Here is a 17,408-nt window from a genome sequence, read left to right as displayed (position 1 = left end):
TATGTCATGTTTTACTTGTAGTTTAATACATAAAATCATTTATCAAATAGATAAACAACTGTTACAGCAATGGCAGTGACATTTTCCAGCTTAACACCAGTGTCTTTTGAATCAAAGTTCAAAGTGTAGAGTCTGCAGTCATCTTGATACACTTCTGTTCTAGAAAGTGTTCTACTTTGTTGTTGCGGGTTGATACAGTTTAGATTAGCTGAGAACAACAGTGGCACTTTAGACTCAAGTATCCATTACAAGAAGCACTTGTAAACAATTAATCGCTTTTTATCTGAGTTTGTCAGCTCTTACCATGATATGATGACGTCAAACTGGGAAGACAAAAACAAGATAACTGCTCACCCCATAAAACTAATGGTATGGGTTGTACCCTTCGTTTTAGTGCTCATACAACTGGTCCAAAGACCTACTGGACTGGTGTTCTACTTTACAAAGGCAAGTAACCCATAAACAACATCAGATTTTTTAAATATCTATTCATCGCTACAATTTGTATACCTAACATGGCCCCACCTCCATGTGTAAAATGAAAGTTTTTCAGTCCCCAATTTGCAAGGGGCTCTGATCTACACATTTTCAAGTTATAACTATATACATGTATAGTGAAAACTGGCCAAGAAGACCACTCAGGCCAGGGGACTGATAAAATCTGGTCTATGTGGACAGGTGGTCACTATAGACAGTACTGTATTCTTAATGCTTGAGTCAGTGGGGAAAACCCCATTAAAGAGTAGTCACTATGGCCAGGTGGTCCTTATGCAGAGGTCATCAACCTCTGGTACAGGTTTGACTGAAACTGTACAAAAATGTAGTCCCCACTACGCCCCATACCAAGCACAGGTGAAGGTATACTTTTAGATAAGATAAAAAATTGGCGGTTTTTTGAAGGACACGTACTTAGAATTCCCTCTGCTACTTGAACTGTAGCATACAGGTGTGTGTCACCATTACCTAACCCAGAATGTATCTACCCAGTACATGGTCATAACAAACACACCTGATTGAAAACTCAAAATTCCTAAACTTCTTGGCATGTTGTCCCTCTAAAACTACAGAAGAGTCAAAATAAACATGGTATGTCTTTGAATTGTCGTAACCTCAAAGTTGAGGCTTCCCAATAGTTAATCTACATGTACTTACATCTGGAAAGACTGTCAACCAATAATTGGTTCATGGTTCATTTTGACACCCCAATTTCTTGACTAACAATGGTAACGTTATACTTTACTAACAATGGTTTATTTCTTGACTTACAAAGGTTGATTTCTTGGCAATGATTGACATTGATTGTTTTCTGACAAACAATGGTTTTTCTCTTGACTAACATTATAAGATAACAATATAGTAACAATGGTTTATTTCCTGACAAAGCAATTTCTTCACTTACAAATAATGGTTTACTTCTTGACTAACAATGGTTTATCCTCCTAGCAATTCCAACATGAACTGCAGGCTTGTCCAAACTACATGTAGCAGGAATGCGAGTAGATTTCAGCTTTACACTCTAACAGTCTAACCCCACCTGTCAAGTCTAACATTTTCTGCAGGACTGTCAGGTTCAACAGTTATCATGACAACCATCTTTGCAATGTGGAAAACCCATTTAATCTTTACTCCTTAAATTGATTTTAGACTGTCTCCAGGACCTGTCCCTCCGTCCCTGAGTGGAAATTTGCTAGTTGGAACAAACAAAAATTCCATACAAAAAAAATCTGAACTTTATGACATGAAGTTCATGAAAATGCATTTTCCTTAGCTTAAAATGACAGATTTAACAACAAAATTTAAGAACCATGGTGGACTCCCAAACAAAAAATTCAAAGCTGAAGACAGCCCTGCCTCGTGCTCTAAAGCATGATAAATTTTTCAGTATCATTCTGTCCGCTTAGATTCCCAATTAGAAAGCACCAAAAGCTGACCCGTCCCCATTAGAATTAAAGCACAAGAGCTGATTAAGCTAATGATGGATTCCAATGGTTGTTTTGACTGACAGTTTATAATGTATTCAGGCCTAAATGCAAGTTGCGCTCCAATGGATCGCTTTTCCAGATGTTGAAACTGATAGACGTCCATGTACCTCCTACTGATATACCACTTAACAGGGTTACAAAGCTCTAAATAGTAAATCTAAAAACAATTGGTTTTAATCCATCGTGATACACTTAAGTTCCCTGGTGGTCTTAACATGTAACTCCTCAGCCAATAATGGTATGGTCTATATACGGTCATTGGAACAATTTTTCCTTATCTTTCTCTTTCTTTCTTATAATTATGAGATTGAGCTGTGTCCTTTTATGACACCTTTGAAAATCATCTAAAAGCATTTATTTTCTCTTGTCTGAGCATGGGCAATAGGGTACGGTATTTATGTTGGGAACATGTTTTCGCTCACATGCTCCCGACGACGGTTTCTCCCGTCATCCTTTGCGTCGCTCACTCCGAAATGCCCCCCCCCCCATTAGGTTTCTCCCGTCGTCCTTTGCGCTAACGCCCTCTACTTTTAAATAATCGCCCCTACGGGGCTCGCCCAGACAGAGTTCGGCTTTGCCGAACATTGCCGAAAACCGGCGAACAGCCGAACACCGAACCCTGTTCGGCTCTCCGAACCCCACGCTCGTGCCTTCGGCATTACTTCGGGTTTTGCTCGTCACGATCGGAACTTCGGCTGCTATATTCAAGGACAATACCTTTGCCTACTGCCTGTGATCTGAGAGCACCAATGGCAAACGGGAACTTTATCTCAGATTTTTTTCCACTAAAATCCTCTAGATCTCAAAAACACAGGAAATGCCTTTTCAGAAATGTCAATTTCTAAGATTTTCTAGGGGAGCATGCCCCCGGACCCCCCTAGAAAGCTTGCGCCTGCGGCGCTCCCTGGTCCCTTTGATAGTACCGAAGAACCGGGCCCCATACAAAATCCTGGCTACGGGCATGGGAGGCTACATGTACATTTGTACAATGTATGTACAGGCATTCAATATATGATGTATAGAAAGGTGAACTTTAAAGGTTCCATGCTGTTAACTATTAATTTAAGTATTGATTTCTGCAAAGTACTCAATACATAAATCTGAACAGCCTTTTGCAAGATGTCGACGTGGATTTTACAACTGGAAATCTATGAATTTTTCTCATTTCAGATGAACCAAGTCTATTTGAATTATGAATCTAAAGATGGGCAATAACTGTGAGACTGTTCTATAGATGCCAGAAACAAGAAGAACACTACACACTGCATTGAAACATGAGGAAGGAAAAATCTTCAGAAGCTGATATTTTCATATAGCTACCTTGGGCGACACCAATTTATTTCATCGGTTCTCAAGATGAGGTCAAGATGAGGTCAAGATGAAAGTAGGGGCTTGACAAAAAAACTTGAATCAGAAAATACAGATTTTTCGTAAACCACCGTACAGACTTACCATTCAAACTCTATTCCACATTGATATTTTCAATTTTGCATTATCTTCAAAATTCCGAGAACCAACAAATTGAATTGTTATGGCCCTATGCTGGCAAAATACATCAAATACATTGTATACATAAGCTTGATGGAAGCTTGATTATTTTTCCTGATCCCCACTGAGGACTAATCAATCATGATGAAATCCATAAAGCTAAGGAATTCTGTGTCTAATTCCTATCATATGGCACTAATCAGTTCTTACTCCGATTAGAGGGTTTAGCCCCAATCTTGTAACTGGGAAATGAATTGTAGCTAACAGCATTTATTTCCCTATTCGCAGTGGTAAATTGTTTAAGCCTGCTATATCTAACTCACAAAAGTACCTGTGAAATATATGTCAAGCAGTCTGATCTAAAATGTAGAAATTGACAATATTTGAGAAATACTCCCCCTGGCCTGCCCTTTTGATTTAGATAAGTGTGACTGTGGTTTAAGATAACCAGCAACCTCACCCCCATTCGTATTGTTTTAACCGTTTTCTTGTGATTGTATCTCATATTCTTAATGTCTAAAACAGCCCTCACATATGCCCACGTCACTCACCAAAGATGCAGGTATAGAAAGATGTAAAACCTGTACTTACTCTTCCCATCTGGATGTAATACCTGCTGACGTAGGTAGTCATTTTCGCAGATGCTAACACGGAAGCACTACAGCAGAAGACTACAGTATAGGGTCACCTTCCTCCAATACTCCATCAAAATCCCGCAGAATACAATAGGTGACACCGACTCTAAGAGGCCAATCCCACGTTTGACTACCTCGTCTCGAACCGACATGTCCATTTCGTCTGCATCCTGAGGTATGCTTGTTGCGTATCCCTTAGAAGGAAATGCTAAAGGGATGTTTCTGTCCCTACGTACACGCTGCTGATACTTTGATCACCCATGCTTTACAAGGCTGGCAGACGTGATGCTACACTCTGAGGTCTTTCCGATGAGGATGATCAGCACAGGGGTCAACCATTACGTGACCTTTCGGGTCGACAAGCCCTGTGTAATAACACTGCGTCTTGAACATAATGTTCCTTTCTGTGATATTCCAATAACCAGTCGCCAAATCCGGTTACACTTGGCTTGTTATAAATACACTACCACCAGGGGGTCTAGATATTGGACAACCTCAATCGATTCTACCCTGTTTGGGTAGCATTACTGAACGATCCCTCAAAACAAGCTAATAACAAAACCTTGCCAGTGTCCACATGCTATTAATTCATTATTCTCCCCAGAGGATAGAGCTGGTATAATCAAGGTGTTATCTATTGTATGATCAAGCCTCCGCCCTTCGTGATAAAAATCTACCTGGAGACAGTAATCCACCTGAAGGACGCAGAAGAGACTGGCAATCTCCTTGTAGATGTTCTTAAGTACGGGATAATGATAATGCATGTTTGTACAACAGGTCGTTAGAGGGACTTATGAGACTTCTGGTAAACATGACATGTTGATGGCTAGCTGTGGATTATCCCATTTGACAGATTAGGGGAGAGAGAAAATCATTTTTCAACAACGTATCCTGACTTCAGTCATGTCAGTAGTCCTTTTTTCAATCCATCTAGTTTTTTCAGCATCACCCCAGTGCTTCTGCCGTTTTCCTACTACCCTAACATTCCTTGACTTAAATCGTCTGATCATTTCAAGTCCAGAAGAAATTTCTCTTACTTTCTAGTCAATGACATCTTACCTTTAATTTAAGGATCCTGCATTCGTTATCTTTTGAAGGAGGATACAGCCTACCTGGATGCAATAACCCTAAGGCAACTCACAATACTCAGCAAGTTATCTTTGCAAGTACCTGTAAAGTCTGCTGATGAGTTAAGGGCCCATCATTAAACCATTTGTTTTAAGATTATGTACAGATATGGTACAAAGTACCTGTCAGCAATTTTTTCAATGATAGATCTAGGCTGGTAAAACTTTCTAAAAATGGCAAAAGAACAACATTGCTATCTATTCTCTGTATTCAAGGTTTCAAGGTTTCTCATGCATAATTAAACATCATAGTCCCCTACCTGGATTAGGGTTCTGTTCTTTGAGTACAATTTGAGCAGGCTAGCCGGCATTGTGCACAGTATCAAATGCTAAGGAATGTTTTCAATGTGACAAGAATGGACATTTCGCACGAAAACCAATGCCAAGGTGTATCAGAAAATGATATCCAGTTTGGAGGGGAGGCACTTGGAAACAAAAACACCTGTACACTTTTAATTAGCAATCGATTAGCCACAACTCATACATTTTTGATTCACCAATTTCAGAAACAGACATCTTCCATGAATTTTGAAGCAGATTTAATGTTTGTCATCTAACCTTTGTCACCCATAGACATTTTATCATTTTGGGCAATTGATGTCATTTGCCCTCTATTTTTGAATAGCCCTTCCATGGTTGCACATGACAGAGTGGGCTAAATGCCTAAATCTCTGAAATATTAATTTGAGATAGGATTGCCAGTATAAAGTGACCTACTTTTTCCAGTTGGCTGAATATTGAAGTGTGAAACTATTGTATTCTGATATGAGCAGGGTAGAAAGGAAAGACAATGCATGACCTTATCAACCAAGTCTCAAGTGTGTGATTCAAGAATTCCCTGAAGAATAAACACAGTCCACATGGGATGGGAAGGGAAGGAAAAGAAAGGAAAAGGAAGGAAAGGAAAGGGATGGGAAGGGATGGGAAGGGATGGGAAGAGATGGAACGGGAAGGGATGGGAAGGGATGGGAAGGGATGGGAAGGGATGGGAAGGGATGGGAAGGGATGGGAAGGGATGGAAAGGGAAGGGATGGGAAGGGATGGGAAGGGATGGGAAGGGAAGGGATGGGAAGGGATGGGAAGGGACGGGATGGGAAGGGATAGGAAGGGATGGGATGGAAAAGGATGGGAAGGGAAGGGATGTATTACATTAAAAGAGGTCTTTCTACCTCCTTTAAATTCAACTCTTTATTTAGCCTTTCAAGTCAACTAATGGGATGGAAAGGGATGGGATGGGAAGGAAAGGAAAGGGGAGGGATGGGAAGGGATGGGATGGGAAGGGATGGGAAGGGATGGGAAGGAAAGGGGGAAGGGATGGGAAGGGAAGGGATGAGATGGAAAGGGAAGGGATGGAAAGGGAAGGGATGGAAAGGGAAGGGAAGTGATAGAAACGGAAGGGATGGGAAGGGATGGAAGGGATGGGATGGGAAGGGAAGGGAAGGGAAGGGGGAAGGGATGGGAAGGGAAGGGATGGGAAGGGAAGGGATGGGAAGGGATGGGATGGGATGGGAAGGGATGGGAAGGGATGGGAAGGAATGGGATGGGAAGGGAAGGGAAGGGATGGGAAGGGATGGGAAGGGATGGGAAGGGATGGGAAGGGATGGGATGGGAAGGGATGAGAAGGGATGGGATGGGAAGGGATGGGATGGGAAGGGTTGAGATGGGAAGGGATGGGAAGGGATTGGAAGGGATGGGAAGGGATGAGAAGGGAAGGGAACGGAAGGGAAGGCCATGAACTACATTTAGAAGAGGTCTTTCCACCTTCTTTAAGTTCAACTCTTTAATTAGCCTTTCAAGTCAACTGAAGATTACTCATGACAATAAAAAGTTGTCCTTTAATGGTGAACTACATACATACAGAGCTGCGTACAAACCCTAAACATCTGGTCATCCCCCAAACCAGGTCCCTAAGTCTTGCAGAAAATTACCTTCTCACAGCAAATCGGTAATGACACCATCTTATTACTGACCAGCCTTCTTTCAATCATGTACATGACCAAACTATTGATTTTTTCGAGTACATCATTCTAGATTTCCGCTAAGCCACTCTTAAGTCCTTCTAAGCCTCCAATTATTGGAAGCGCACATATATTGATTGTACCCTGACAAGTACATTATCAAATGCTCATGGTTTGACTTGCACATGCATGTAAATCATTTAGTCAATGAAAACATGTTCAAAAGATTGAATGACAAACTATATACATTATATTTTATACTCATCAGCAAAATGTTAAACTGACATAGAGCGCAATCCGAATCACCACAAGGGTTTTTAAATAACATTTGAAATATTTTAAAATTATAGTCAAACAATCATAACTTGTTATGAATAATCATAAACATTTAAAAAAAATACATACAGGAGTACAGTGTATCATGTTTTAGAGACTGTTCTGATAGAAAGATTCGTAATCTATATTAACTACAAAGACAACCCTTAAGGCAGAACATGGTGCTAACATCTGTCTTTTCACAAGCACACACAATAATACAGATGCCGACCCACTCAGTTTTCCATTAAGTTCAGACCCGACAGGAAAATTGATGCTGGTAAGGGAGAGAACATTGAAAATCCATGTGTTCCAGGCCTTGTAATTGTTCCTGCAGATTGATTGTCACATGTGGTAATGCTTGAGGGGTTGAGGGATCCGATAGTTACAGAGGTTAAGTACACAGAGTAAGGCTGCCTTAGCCTGCTAACATGTAGTCCCTGTTAGCCTTTGTAAGGCCGTAGGGGCAGTGGGGTGTTATTCACTGTGTCTAGGGCACGGAATTGGAAGGTGGAGCCCAACCCTCTCCGTACACTGTCTTTTATCTCCCCAACCGAAGAAAGCTACCCATTTCTACACCTAGGTGGAGTGGGGAAAGCTGTGTTACAAGCCTTCGAAGGGCATAACTTCTAGGCGGAATGCCAGGAATCGAACCCATTAGACCCCTTAATCTCGTGTCCGCAAGCCTAGCCACTTGGACATTCAATGCCACATCATCAGGGCCAACAGACAGGGTAAAATAGGGATGGATACCAGGCTAAGGCCCCTGTCACACAGAGCCCATCTTGGCCTTCCGACCTTCTTTAGACCATGGTAAGGAGTTTTATAGTGGTAACAAGGTCATCTGTGATTGGGGGTCGGTTAGTGAAGTTGCCTAGCAGTCGACTGTAAATTTTGAAAAGTTGGGAGAGTCATATTCATATTGGATGTGATCAGAGGAGTGAGCTGGAGCTAGATTAGGATGGCTTCAAGGCAACTCCCAACCAAGCGCCGACCTTGGTTGGGAAGTGGTAGGAGCAAAGTCATGGCATGGCCCTAAGGGGCTTACGGTTGCTTAACAACAGAGAGGTAACAAGAACTACGTCTGATAAAAGTCACTCCCAAATGTTACCGTATATGGGTATTGAATTCTTTGGCAATATGTTCTGCAGTGCCAGTTTCCCTTTTTAGAAATCTTAACATCCAATTAACTCAGAGAGTGTACACTTTGCCAGTTGCCAGGAAAAGTTTCCATCATTTGAAACTAATTTGAACGTTAAGTCAAATGCGACTCTCTGGTGGTTCCAAACTAGTTGTAATTAAGGATCGAAAGTGACAGGCCGGATTATAACGAGATTGACTTTGCTTGTTAGCCGAGACTTTTGCCTCAAACTACATGGAGTCAGACTACTTAATGTCTGTCAGCATTTTGATCGTTGGCGCAGGAGAAAACAAACACCAGGTGTGAGCAAAGTACTCCAGGGTGGGATCAAACCAGCTGCATCTGTTAGGCATGTCTGTCATTAAAGGAAGTCCTTGAGATAACATGATCTTTGTGAACATTTACCAGTGGGAAGTGGAATGTACAGTACATAGAAAAGGAATCGTCTTAATGCAAAAAGTACTGTTTGTGAGGTGTTTGCGGAGATATGATTTTGCGGTAGGGAGAAAATGGAGTGTACACAATGGTTTTACATTCGCAGCAGTTGAAACAAGGGAATAGGTGGGCAGAAGACACAACAAAAATATTCACAGTGGTTTTGAGTACGCAGCGAAGAGGTCATCGTGAAAACCATGAACATAAAACTAATGCAAACATTTTCCCTTTTACAGTAACCACTGTGCTTTTGCTGCACATTAAGAGTCAAAAACATGTTTGAAGGCTGTCATAGATTAGGTCATGGTCAGAACAACTTTGAACTCCCAAGGGCAACTGATGACATCAGCAGTTGCTAGGCAACACGGGTGCCATTTTGGTATCTTGGCGTCATCATATGGCTGGTACTAAAGATCAAAGTGGTATAACCCTTGTTCACCCGAGGGAATGTAATAGCAGGTGGAAACCTTTAAAACAGCAGATGTTATTTGATTGTGATGGCTGAAGGGAAATCTTTCACCTTTGAGTCAGAGGAGAAGCTAAATATTTCGTTTTATGGCTTGTTCAATTTTGGATGTAGGCCATGACAGCTACATCATTCACAGTATGAATTTCGCTCAGGTTGCTCTTTTGGAAATCTTTCTTTTGGTAGACATGGAAATTTGCCATTTCCATCATGGAAATTTGCCATTTCCATTGGGGAATTCGGTCCTAAAACCAGTTCAATGTATTTTCTCCAATTTTTTCAGTCCGGCCCATCAAGAAATAACGGATTTGTACTGGTACAACATCAAGGTACCCCGTACCCACCCCGTAATTCACACGAGTGTCCTGTACATGTACTTCCTTTGAACAAGATTTTAAAGATTTGTCCATGTCCCTTCTTTCAACACCAAAGCCTTGTCTTCCGTACTTGTGTACGCAGGGAGTTGGTCTCTAATTTGCAAAGATTTTTTGGGAAGTATAACATGGATAACGAAGGGCGCTCCCACGATATCCAGTTTCTGTAGGCATCAAAACCCCTTCCCATTGAGGAAAGCAGCTGGACCTTTTCAGCTGATTTCTATCCGGAGTTAAAGTCCAAATCTGGAGTTTGACGCAAAAGCATTCCTAGCAAACTTGCCCTCTAGCTACATGTTTTCTATATATAAAACGTCTTTGATTTAATCTTAAGATAAAGTGAGTTGCTTCCTTTGACGGACGTATCACTGACTTAAGCAGTTCACTCCCCGCCTCAAGCAAGTCACAAGGTTCAGCTATGTTTGGAAAGGTCGAACAGCCCCTTAAGTTCAGCTGAAATGATGATTTGTCATGTTTGGCAGATCGTGAAACTGAATGTACTATTTTTGCAAGGTGATGGATAGAGGGGATTATCCCATTACACAAGTACATGTAATTATTGAAAACATCTTTGAGATTTTTTTTCATGACTTGCGATAGGAGTACTGGTTCCTGATAACATTGTTATAACATTGTTATAGAAAACGGTACCGTTTCTTAGGAAAAAGCACAGCAAAATACTTGAACATGGAAACCCTGCTCTGGATTCACCCATGATTGAAAACTGGCTTAGCCTGAATACCATCCTCCATAGTAACCACTGGCTGAATTTTTCTGTGGTTAGGCCACACCAATTTAATTTCTTGGTTAACTGATTTTTTTTTTAAATCTTAGCATGAGGACATCATTATATAACAGAGGGCTGAGGTGAAAACTTGCACCTGACCCTGTACACTCCCTGAAACTGTGTGCACCAAAGTACAAACTTTCCTCCGAGATTCTGTTTTCATGTTGATTTCCCAATCTAGCATTTTTTTAAAATTCTGTTAACCAAGAAATTAAATTGGTGTGGCCTTAGCAAGGGAAAAGATTGACTTAAGCCAGCGGTAACTATGGAGGATGGTACTCAGGCTAAAACTGGCTGCCTCAAGTTAAGATCTGTCACAAACTATTTTCTAAGAAGACGAGGAATGCTAGCAGGGGCTAACTATTTATATCCTGAGTCTGATTGTGTTTGTGGTAGAAGCTTCCTGTTAATCTTGCCACAATGCTCAGCCCTTTTGCCCTTGTCAGAAGAGAGTACCCTTAATACGTAAAACCTATCATGTGAGTTTACCCATGACTTCAGGTATGTAAATAAGCTACTCGGAGTCAAGATATGGCAGCTTGCACTTGGGTCAACTACATTGTACAGTTAGAACAAGGAAACTTGAAAATTGACATGGATCGACGGGTTGCATTTAATTCAATTTGTTTGATTGTTTGTTTGTTTGTTTGCCAAAAATGTTTTTGATTATAATAAATTTTTTGCCACTATACAATTAACCTTTTTTTAACATGTATCCATTCATGCAGCAAGGCAAAGGTTAAAACAACCTTTTTTGTCCTTCAACGACCCACCTCCAGGTTTACCCCTTAACTATCGGTATAATCAATTTGAGTGTGGCTACTGAACGGTATACATCAAAGTCTGATCTGTCGATTTTGCTTAAATCACACCATGCAGATTGATATTCGCCTGTAAGGTAAAGGTAAAGCAGTCGAACCTCAGACTGAGGACGAAGAATGACGCTTTTTCGTTAGCTAGTAGTGCAATGCGGCTTCGCTACGGCTCACATGTTTTTCACCAAGCACACTGGGTCACCTCTACTCTTTTCGATAAGTGTGTTGGGTTCTTTTACATGCAGAGGTTTGGCGCCCTAAAGCTCCCTCATACACGGGGCCTCCGGCTTAACATCCCCATCCGATAGGACGATGTGCATCTTTTCCAGCCATGTCCAGGCACGGGCGCGAACTCGGGCCGCTGGCTCCACGGAATTTGAACCAGATGTGGTGAGAGGTAGAGTGTGCAGACCTCTACACCACACAGACACGTGTCCTAAAAACAAAGTTTCATCATCATCACGGATGACCTTGCCATGAATCTAGCATCAACTGCAGATGTCAGGAAAATCAGGAGAACATCACCTAAAGCCAGTGCACAGCTGAGTCAAAACCAGCTAAGCTGGGGGACTATCAGAAACAAGATACCATCACATTGCTCTGTGTTTTTGGAGAGTCCCAAATTGGCATTGATTCGTGCTTCCTCTGGGATTGGCAGCAATGGTAGTGACTTTGAACCACCCTGAAGGGTACAGCTGGCTTAGGACAACACTTTCAAACACTGCCAGAAATTTTATGTCTATGGCTGACTTATCTGATCTTCAATAAGGATCAACCATTCAATCATTAGAAAAACCATCTAACAGTTGGAAAGGAGATATCAGAATATCAGTGCCTGTTTCTATACATATTCAGAGTCAAGGTCAGATTCCCAGCTATTGCCAACATCGACAAACTAATCTGATAATCCATCCTATGATACGTTTTCCTAACAATCAATCCATAATTACAAAACAGCATAATTTCAAAGGAGATATATAAGACTAAGAGTACCTATTTCTATACTAGTAACTGTACTCAAAGTCAAGGTCAGATTAGCAGCCATTGACAACTGCTGGCCAGCTGTCTTTGGCTGTCTTATCTGATATTCATCCTATAGATATAATAAGTTTTCCTAACAATCAACCTATCATAACAAAAACAGCACATTTTGAAAAGCAGATAACATTTCATTTACTATACTAGTAACTCTGTTCAAAGCCACTGACAACTGCTGGTTAGCTGCAAAGTGATAGGGACACACAGAAGACAGTCGTGTGGTTTAATCTCCATGCAGATGTAGGATAGGATTCAGTCTTAATGTTTTACTCAACAATGTTCTTGTGACTTTTAGTATTTCTCTTTGTAGCGCAAATCTTGAGTACAGCGTGCAAATTGCATGTTGCGCATTTGTATTTCAAGCCCTGAAGAAGTGCTACTAAACAGACAGTCATCTATCTACTAAACATAATTCCATCAGGGTACATACTGTAATTCTGCCACCCTGAAAAGATATGTCAAAATGTTAAACAGATCTCCAACCCAACGTCCCCCAATATAATGAACTTCTGTATATCTAAACTGTGCATACCTGGGGGGTGCTGCACTAGCGATCTCTCAAACCCACTGACTGTTTTTGAAAGTGGCAGCTTTATGTAACCCGGTGGATTAATGTTAATGTAGGTAACAAACATGTGTTAAACACTGACACTGATCCTGACCCAGACATTAACTGCTGGTTAGCCACAAAATGACAGGGACAGACATAGGATCTGTCATAGGATCTGTACAGTGGTTGACACTGTTGGTTTACAGTAAGGGGGGCTTGAGGGGGATTTCATGGCACAAATGGAGATTTCACAGTTGCCTCAGCTGTGGCCCTGAGGGAGGGGAAACATGTCAAGAATCACAAACCGGCAGAGCAGCCCAACAACTTTTCAGGAAACTGTTACCAGTGAAGTGTACATGGGATCTTACAAGAGCCTTGAGGATGTCAAGGGTATTCTAATTCAGGGCTAGCTGTCTCCAGGACCCGTCCTTCCGTCCCAGGACGGAAACTTGCTTGTTAGGACGGAAAAAAATTCAATCCCTTCCGTCCCAAAAATATCAATTTCATGAGATAAAACTGATGAAAATGTATTTTTTAAGCTTAAAATGACAAATTCAATGATAAAAATTAAAACAATTACCTCCCAAACAATGAGTGGGACGGAAAAAAATTTAAAGCTGGAGACAGCCCTGATCTAATACGTTATGTACAGTATGGAGCAAGCCTGCGATTTGAATTTCAATGAATGTTGAAATTTTCGCAGTGGTTTAATGTTGACTACTTCATCGCAAACTTTAAACTTTGCAAAAATGCTCGTTCCATCTTCAGAACTCCTATCCCCTCGTTTCAACTGTGAACTTAAAACAACCGTGAACATTTAAAGGAAAAATTGCAGTGTTCACGGTTGCTTTAAGGTAATACCGCAAAACTAAATCATTTACAGTACAATACACAAACTCCAAGATCTTCTTGTATTCAATTAACAGATGTGGCTGTCGTAGATTTAAGTAGATGTAAGTCTAATTGCTACCTAATTTTCATGAAAGGTCATGGAGATTTTTAATGTCAAGTGAATGACCATGAGTGAAGGTCAAGAGCAAGGTTAACAGGTCAACAGGAATTTGTCACACGATTGACATCGGAGAGCTTCCATTACAACATGGTTCAGAGAAGACTGTTTAGAAGTTACTGGGTCAATATTGTTGTCACCAATATCTATATGTAGATGAAAGAATAATAAAGAGACAGAAAAGGACAGATGCACTGGATAAAGAAAACAACAACACTACATTCCCTTCAGCCTCCTAGTTGAGGATGATTGATCATTTTGCAATAAAGCAAACAAGGGGCCTAGTGTAGCTTGTAAAAAAGGCCAATAGCACTGCCCTTTATACATATACTTGCTTGCAATCTAAATACATGTAGATTAGGGGTGGATACCGGTTCGCTGGACCTGATTCGAACCTTTATAACATCCAAGGATCGAGTCCAAAAAACCTGAAAGCCTAAAACCTGAGTCCAAAAAAAACTGAACAAAGTACAAATATATGTTTCTATTTTGTTTGATAAAAAGTGTTTTGAGTATCCCCTATGACAAAAAAGGCATTTTAAATAAGTGTAACATTCAAATATCAAACACTGGTTTATCTTGAAAGTCTTCTCACCAAAAAACTAGTCGTGCGTGTCAGTATTAATACTTTATGCTTGATATTGGTCTAATAAAACAAAACATCAACTGGACAGGATCAGGTCCAGGTCCGGACCTTAACCTAAATCTCTGGACCTAAACTTGGACTTGGACCTTATTAAGCCAAACTGGTATCCACCCCTAATGTAGATAAATATTTCTACTCAGACATAATAATAAGAGAACTCTATATAGAACAAACTGGATATGACATGGTTTCAAAGAAATTTTTTTTTTTAACAGAGCAACGAAGATGATGAGGACATGCACATCTGAGTTTCGTGGAAAAAACAGAAATTTATCATCTCATAATAATAATACCACTTCACATGCGTACACAGCCAATTAACTTGACTGGGAAACTGTTTTTCAAGATAAAGACATGACATTGGGCTGGGATATTTCACTCTACCAGGACCTTGGTACATAGTTTGGTCTTGTCAACTTGATAAGAATGTTCAACAGAACCTTGGAAGTAACACATCAGAGATAAACATTTACCAGTTCCTTCAGCTAATCTTTTAGAAACTTTGACAACTGAAACAAGCTTAGCGTTTATCATGATTGTAACTAACGATTTGTTACATGTCTTCTAAATCAAAAGCTCATTACAAAGTATCTCAATGTAGGGCATCAAATATGGCATTAAACCAGCTATTATCTATATGTGAGAATATAGACTTGGCATTAATGACATGGAATAACACTTGGCATGAAAACAAAATAATGATGCAGGCATCAGTGCAAGGATACTCTTGTTTGTGCGCCCTGACTCCTTTTAATGTCATAGGCTCTTTTTGTTGTCCTTATTAACTATAGAGGCGACAAAACTATTTCTAGACATAAAAACATTTATCAAATGTCCATCCATTTATCCTTTTTCTCAAGAGGGATTATAAGAGCCACAAATGGAAGAAAATTGGTTTCTCCCACCGCAAGGCAAAACCACTCTTATCTTCAGGCAATTTGAAGAAAACTATTTCGTGACGTAAACTGGTTGCCATAGCAATCAACAGAAAAATATTCTTATCTATGTGTTGCTCCAACGGGAGTCCAAGCATGACAAACTGACCGGCATATCACCAATGGCACAGCGTCCATACCCTTGATATCACTACAAAAGCAACACTTAAACAGTTGTTTTAGATGCTGTTACAGATCTCTTACTAGCTAGACATGGCACCCAATTGCTGATTAACTTGCAAACACTCAAATAGGCTCTCTTGTCAATCATTTGGTCGCTCTTCTTGCCTTGTATAGGAACAACAAAGAAGATGCATCACTTCGCAAGGGCGCACTAATCACCGAACAAACCTAGCTCATCTACACAATTTTCAAGACAAGCAAGCAGCACTTACTGAGGAAAAGACTATAACAGGAGCCCTTCTTCAGCAACAGCTCCCTGCAAATGAAAGGAAACAACTCCCTGCTTCCAGATGGAGGGAGAGAAATCTTGAGTATGTTCTCTGCCTTCTGTCCAACAGGTGAACTGTCTTAGCCTATCCCGACCGCGCCTCAAGGGCTACTGTTTCCACACTTCAAGTGTCGCACGCTACAATCCACATAGAGATGCAGACATGCACCCCGGTTGTCAGGGACCCGTCAAGTCTCAAGCCAAAAGTCACTACCTCATTAGCATATTGATCAGCATATGGGTAGGCACCCATCTCCAAATATGAGCAATGATGCTCATTAGATGGGCAGAGGGGGGTGTGATTAACTTAGTTTGGGATAATGAGACCCAACTAGCCATGGGGTCCCGTCTTTAAATTTATGGCGAAGAAATGACATTAGTTTACAACTATTATTGATACAAGATAAATACACAGCTCTTGAGAGAATGGATTATCTTACAAAATGTTATTCTTAAACGGTAGATGCTGCTTTAAAGGAAAATGGACTAAATGGAAAGTAATGTCACAACACTGTCTTAAGTTCGACAGGCTAAAATTAGAACTTAGACATCTCTCCAGGATGAAATGTTGTTTGCTGCTTATGATTGCGCTTGGGGATGGGTTTTAGAGACACAAATCCTGGAGTAAAAGAACTGTATCCTCAGGTCAGGGGGGTCGCCCAGCCCTACTGACATACATGGCATGACAGCTGCCTGTAAGGCTAAAATAGATAAGGGAGGAATGATAGGGGCTATTTTGGGATAACCCAGCTGAATCTGGAGGGTCTGGATAGGGGATATCACTAACATGTTTCTCTGTTTTGTTTGCATTGCATAACTCGTAAACACACCAGTTTTGTACCTTAAGTTCAAGCTGCTTAAGACCAGACTTATAGGTTTGATCAGGGTTTTTCCAGATATGAGCGGATCAAACCTATAAGTCTGGTTCTTATCAATAACTGTGGTGGGTTCTTTAACATGCTCAATGTGTGGCTCTCCTTACATCTATAATACAGACAATGAAATTCAGCCTGGTCTTGATTGAAGAAATGTGAGATAATCTAAAGGTAGAAGGTGATTTGAGGTTGTATTTTTGTATCACATAACTTCATAATGAAGAGAGCCTGAAAAATGTCAATAGTTTTTATCAAAACCTACTTTCCATGCAATTTGTTTTATCTCCTTATAAAAGCATCTTTATCTACTAGTATCTCGAGAATAATGTTGATAAAGAAAGATGCTGACAAGAACGCCTGTTATAGAAAACATACCCTTTA

General features: G+C 40.6%; 1 protein-coding gene across 4 annotated transcripts in view; it reads right to left on the bottom strand.

Annotated features, from left to right (window-relative positions):
• Positions 1–17,408, bottom strand: part of LOC136448143 (cytospin-A-like) — a 71,847-nt gene that overhangs the window by 28,546 nt on the left and 25,893 nt on the right. The window lies entirely within an intron of this gene.

This window comes from Branchiostoma lanceolatum, chromosome 1 (assembly GCF_035083965.1).
Source record: "Branchiostoma lanceolatum isolate klBraLanc5 chromosome 1, klBraLanc5.hap2, whole genome shotgun sequence".
NCBI lineage: Eukaryota > Metazoa > Chordata > Leptocardii > Amphioxiformes > Branchiostomatidae > Branchiostoma > Branchiostoma lanceolatum.
This window is presented reverse-complemented; position numbering and strand designations above follow the sequence as displayed.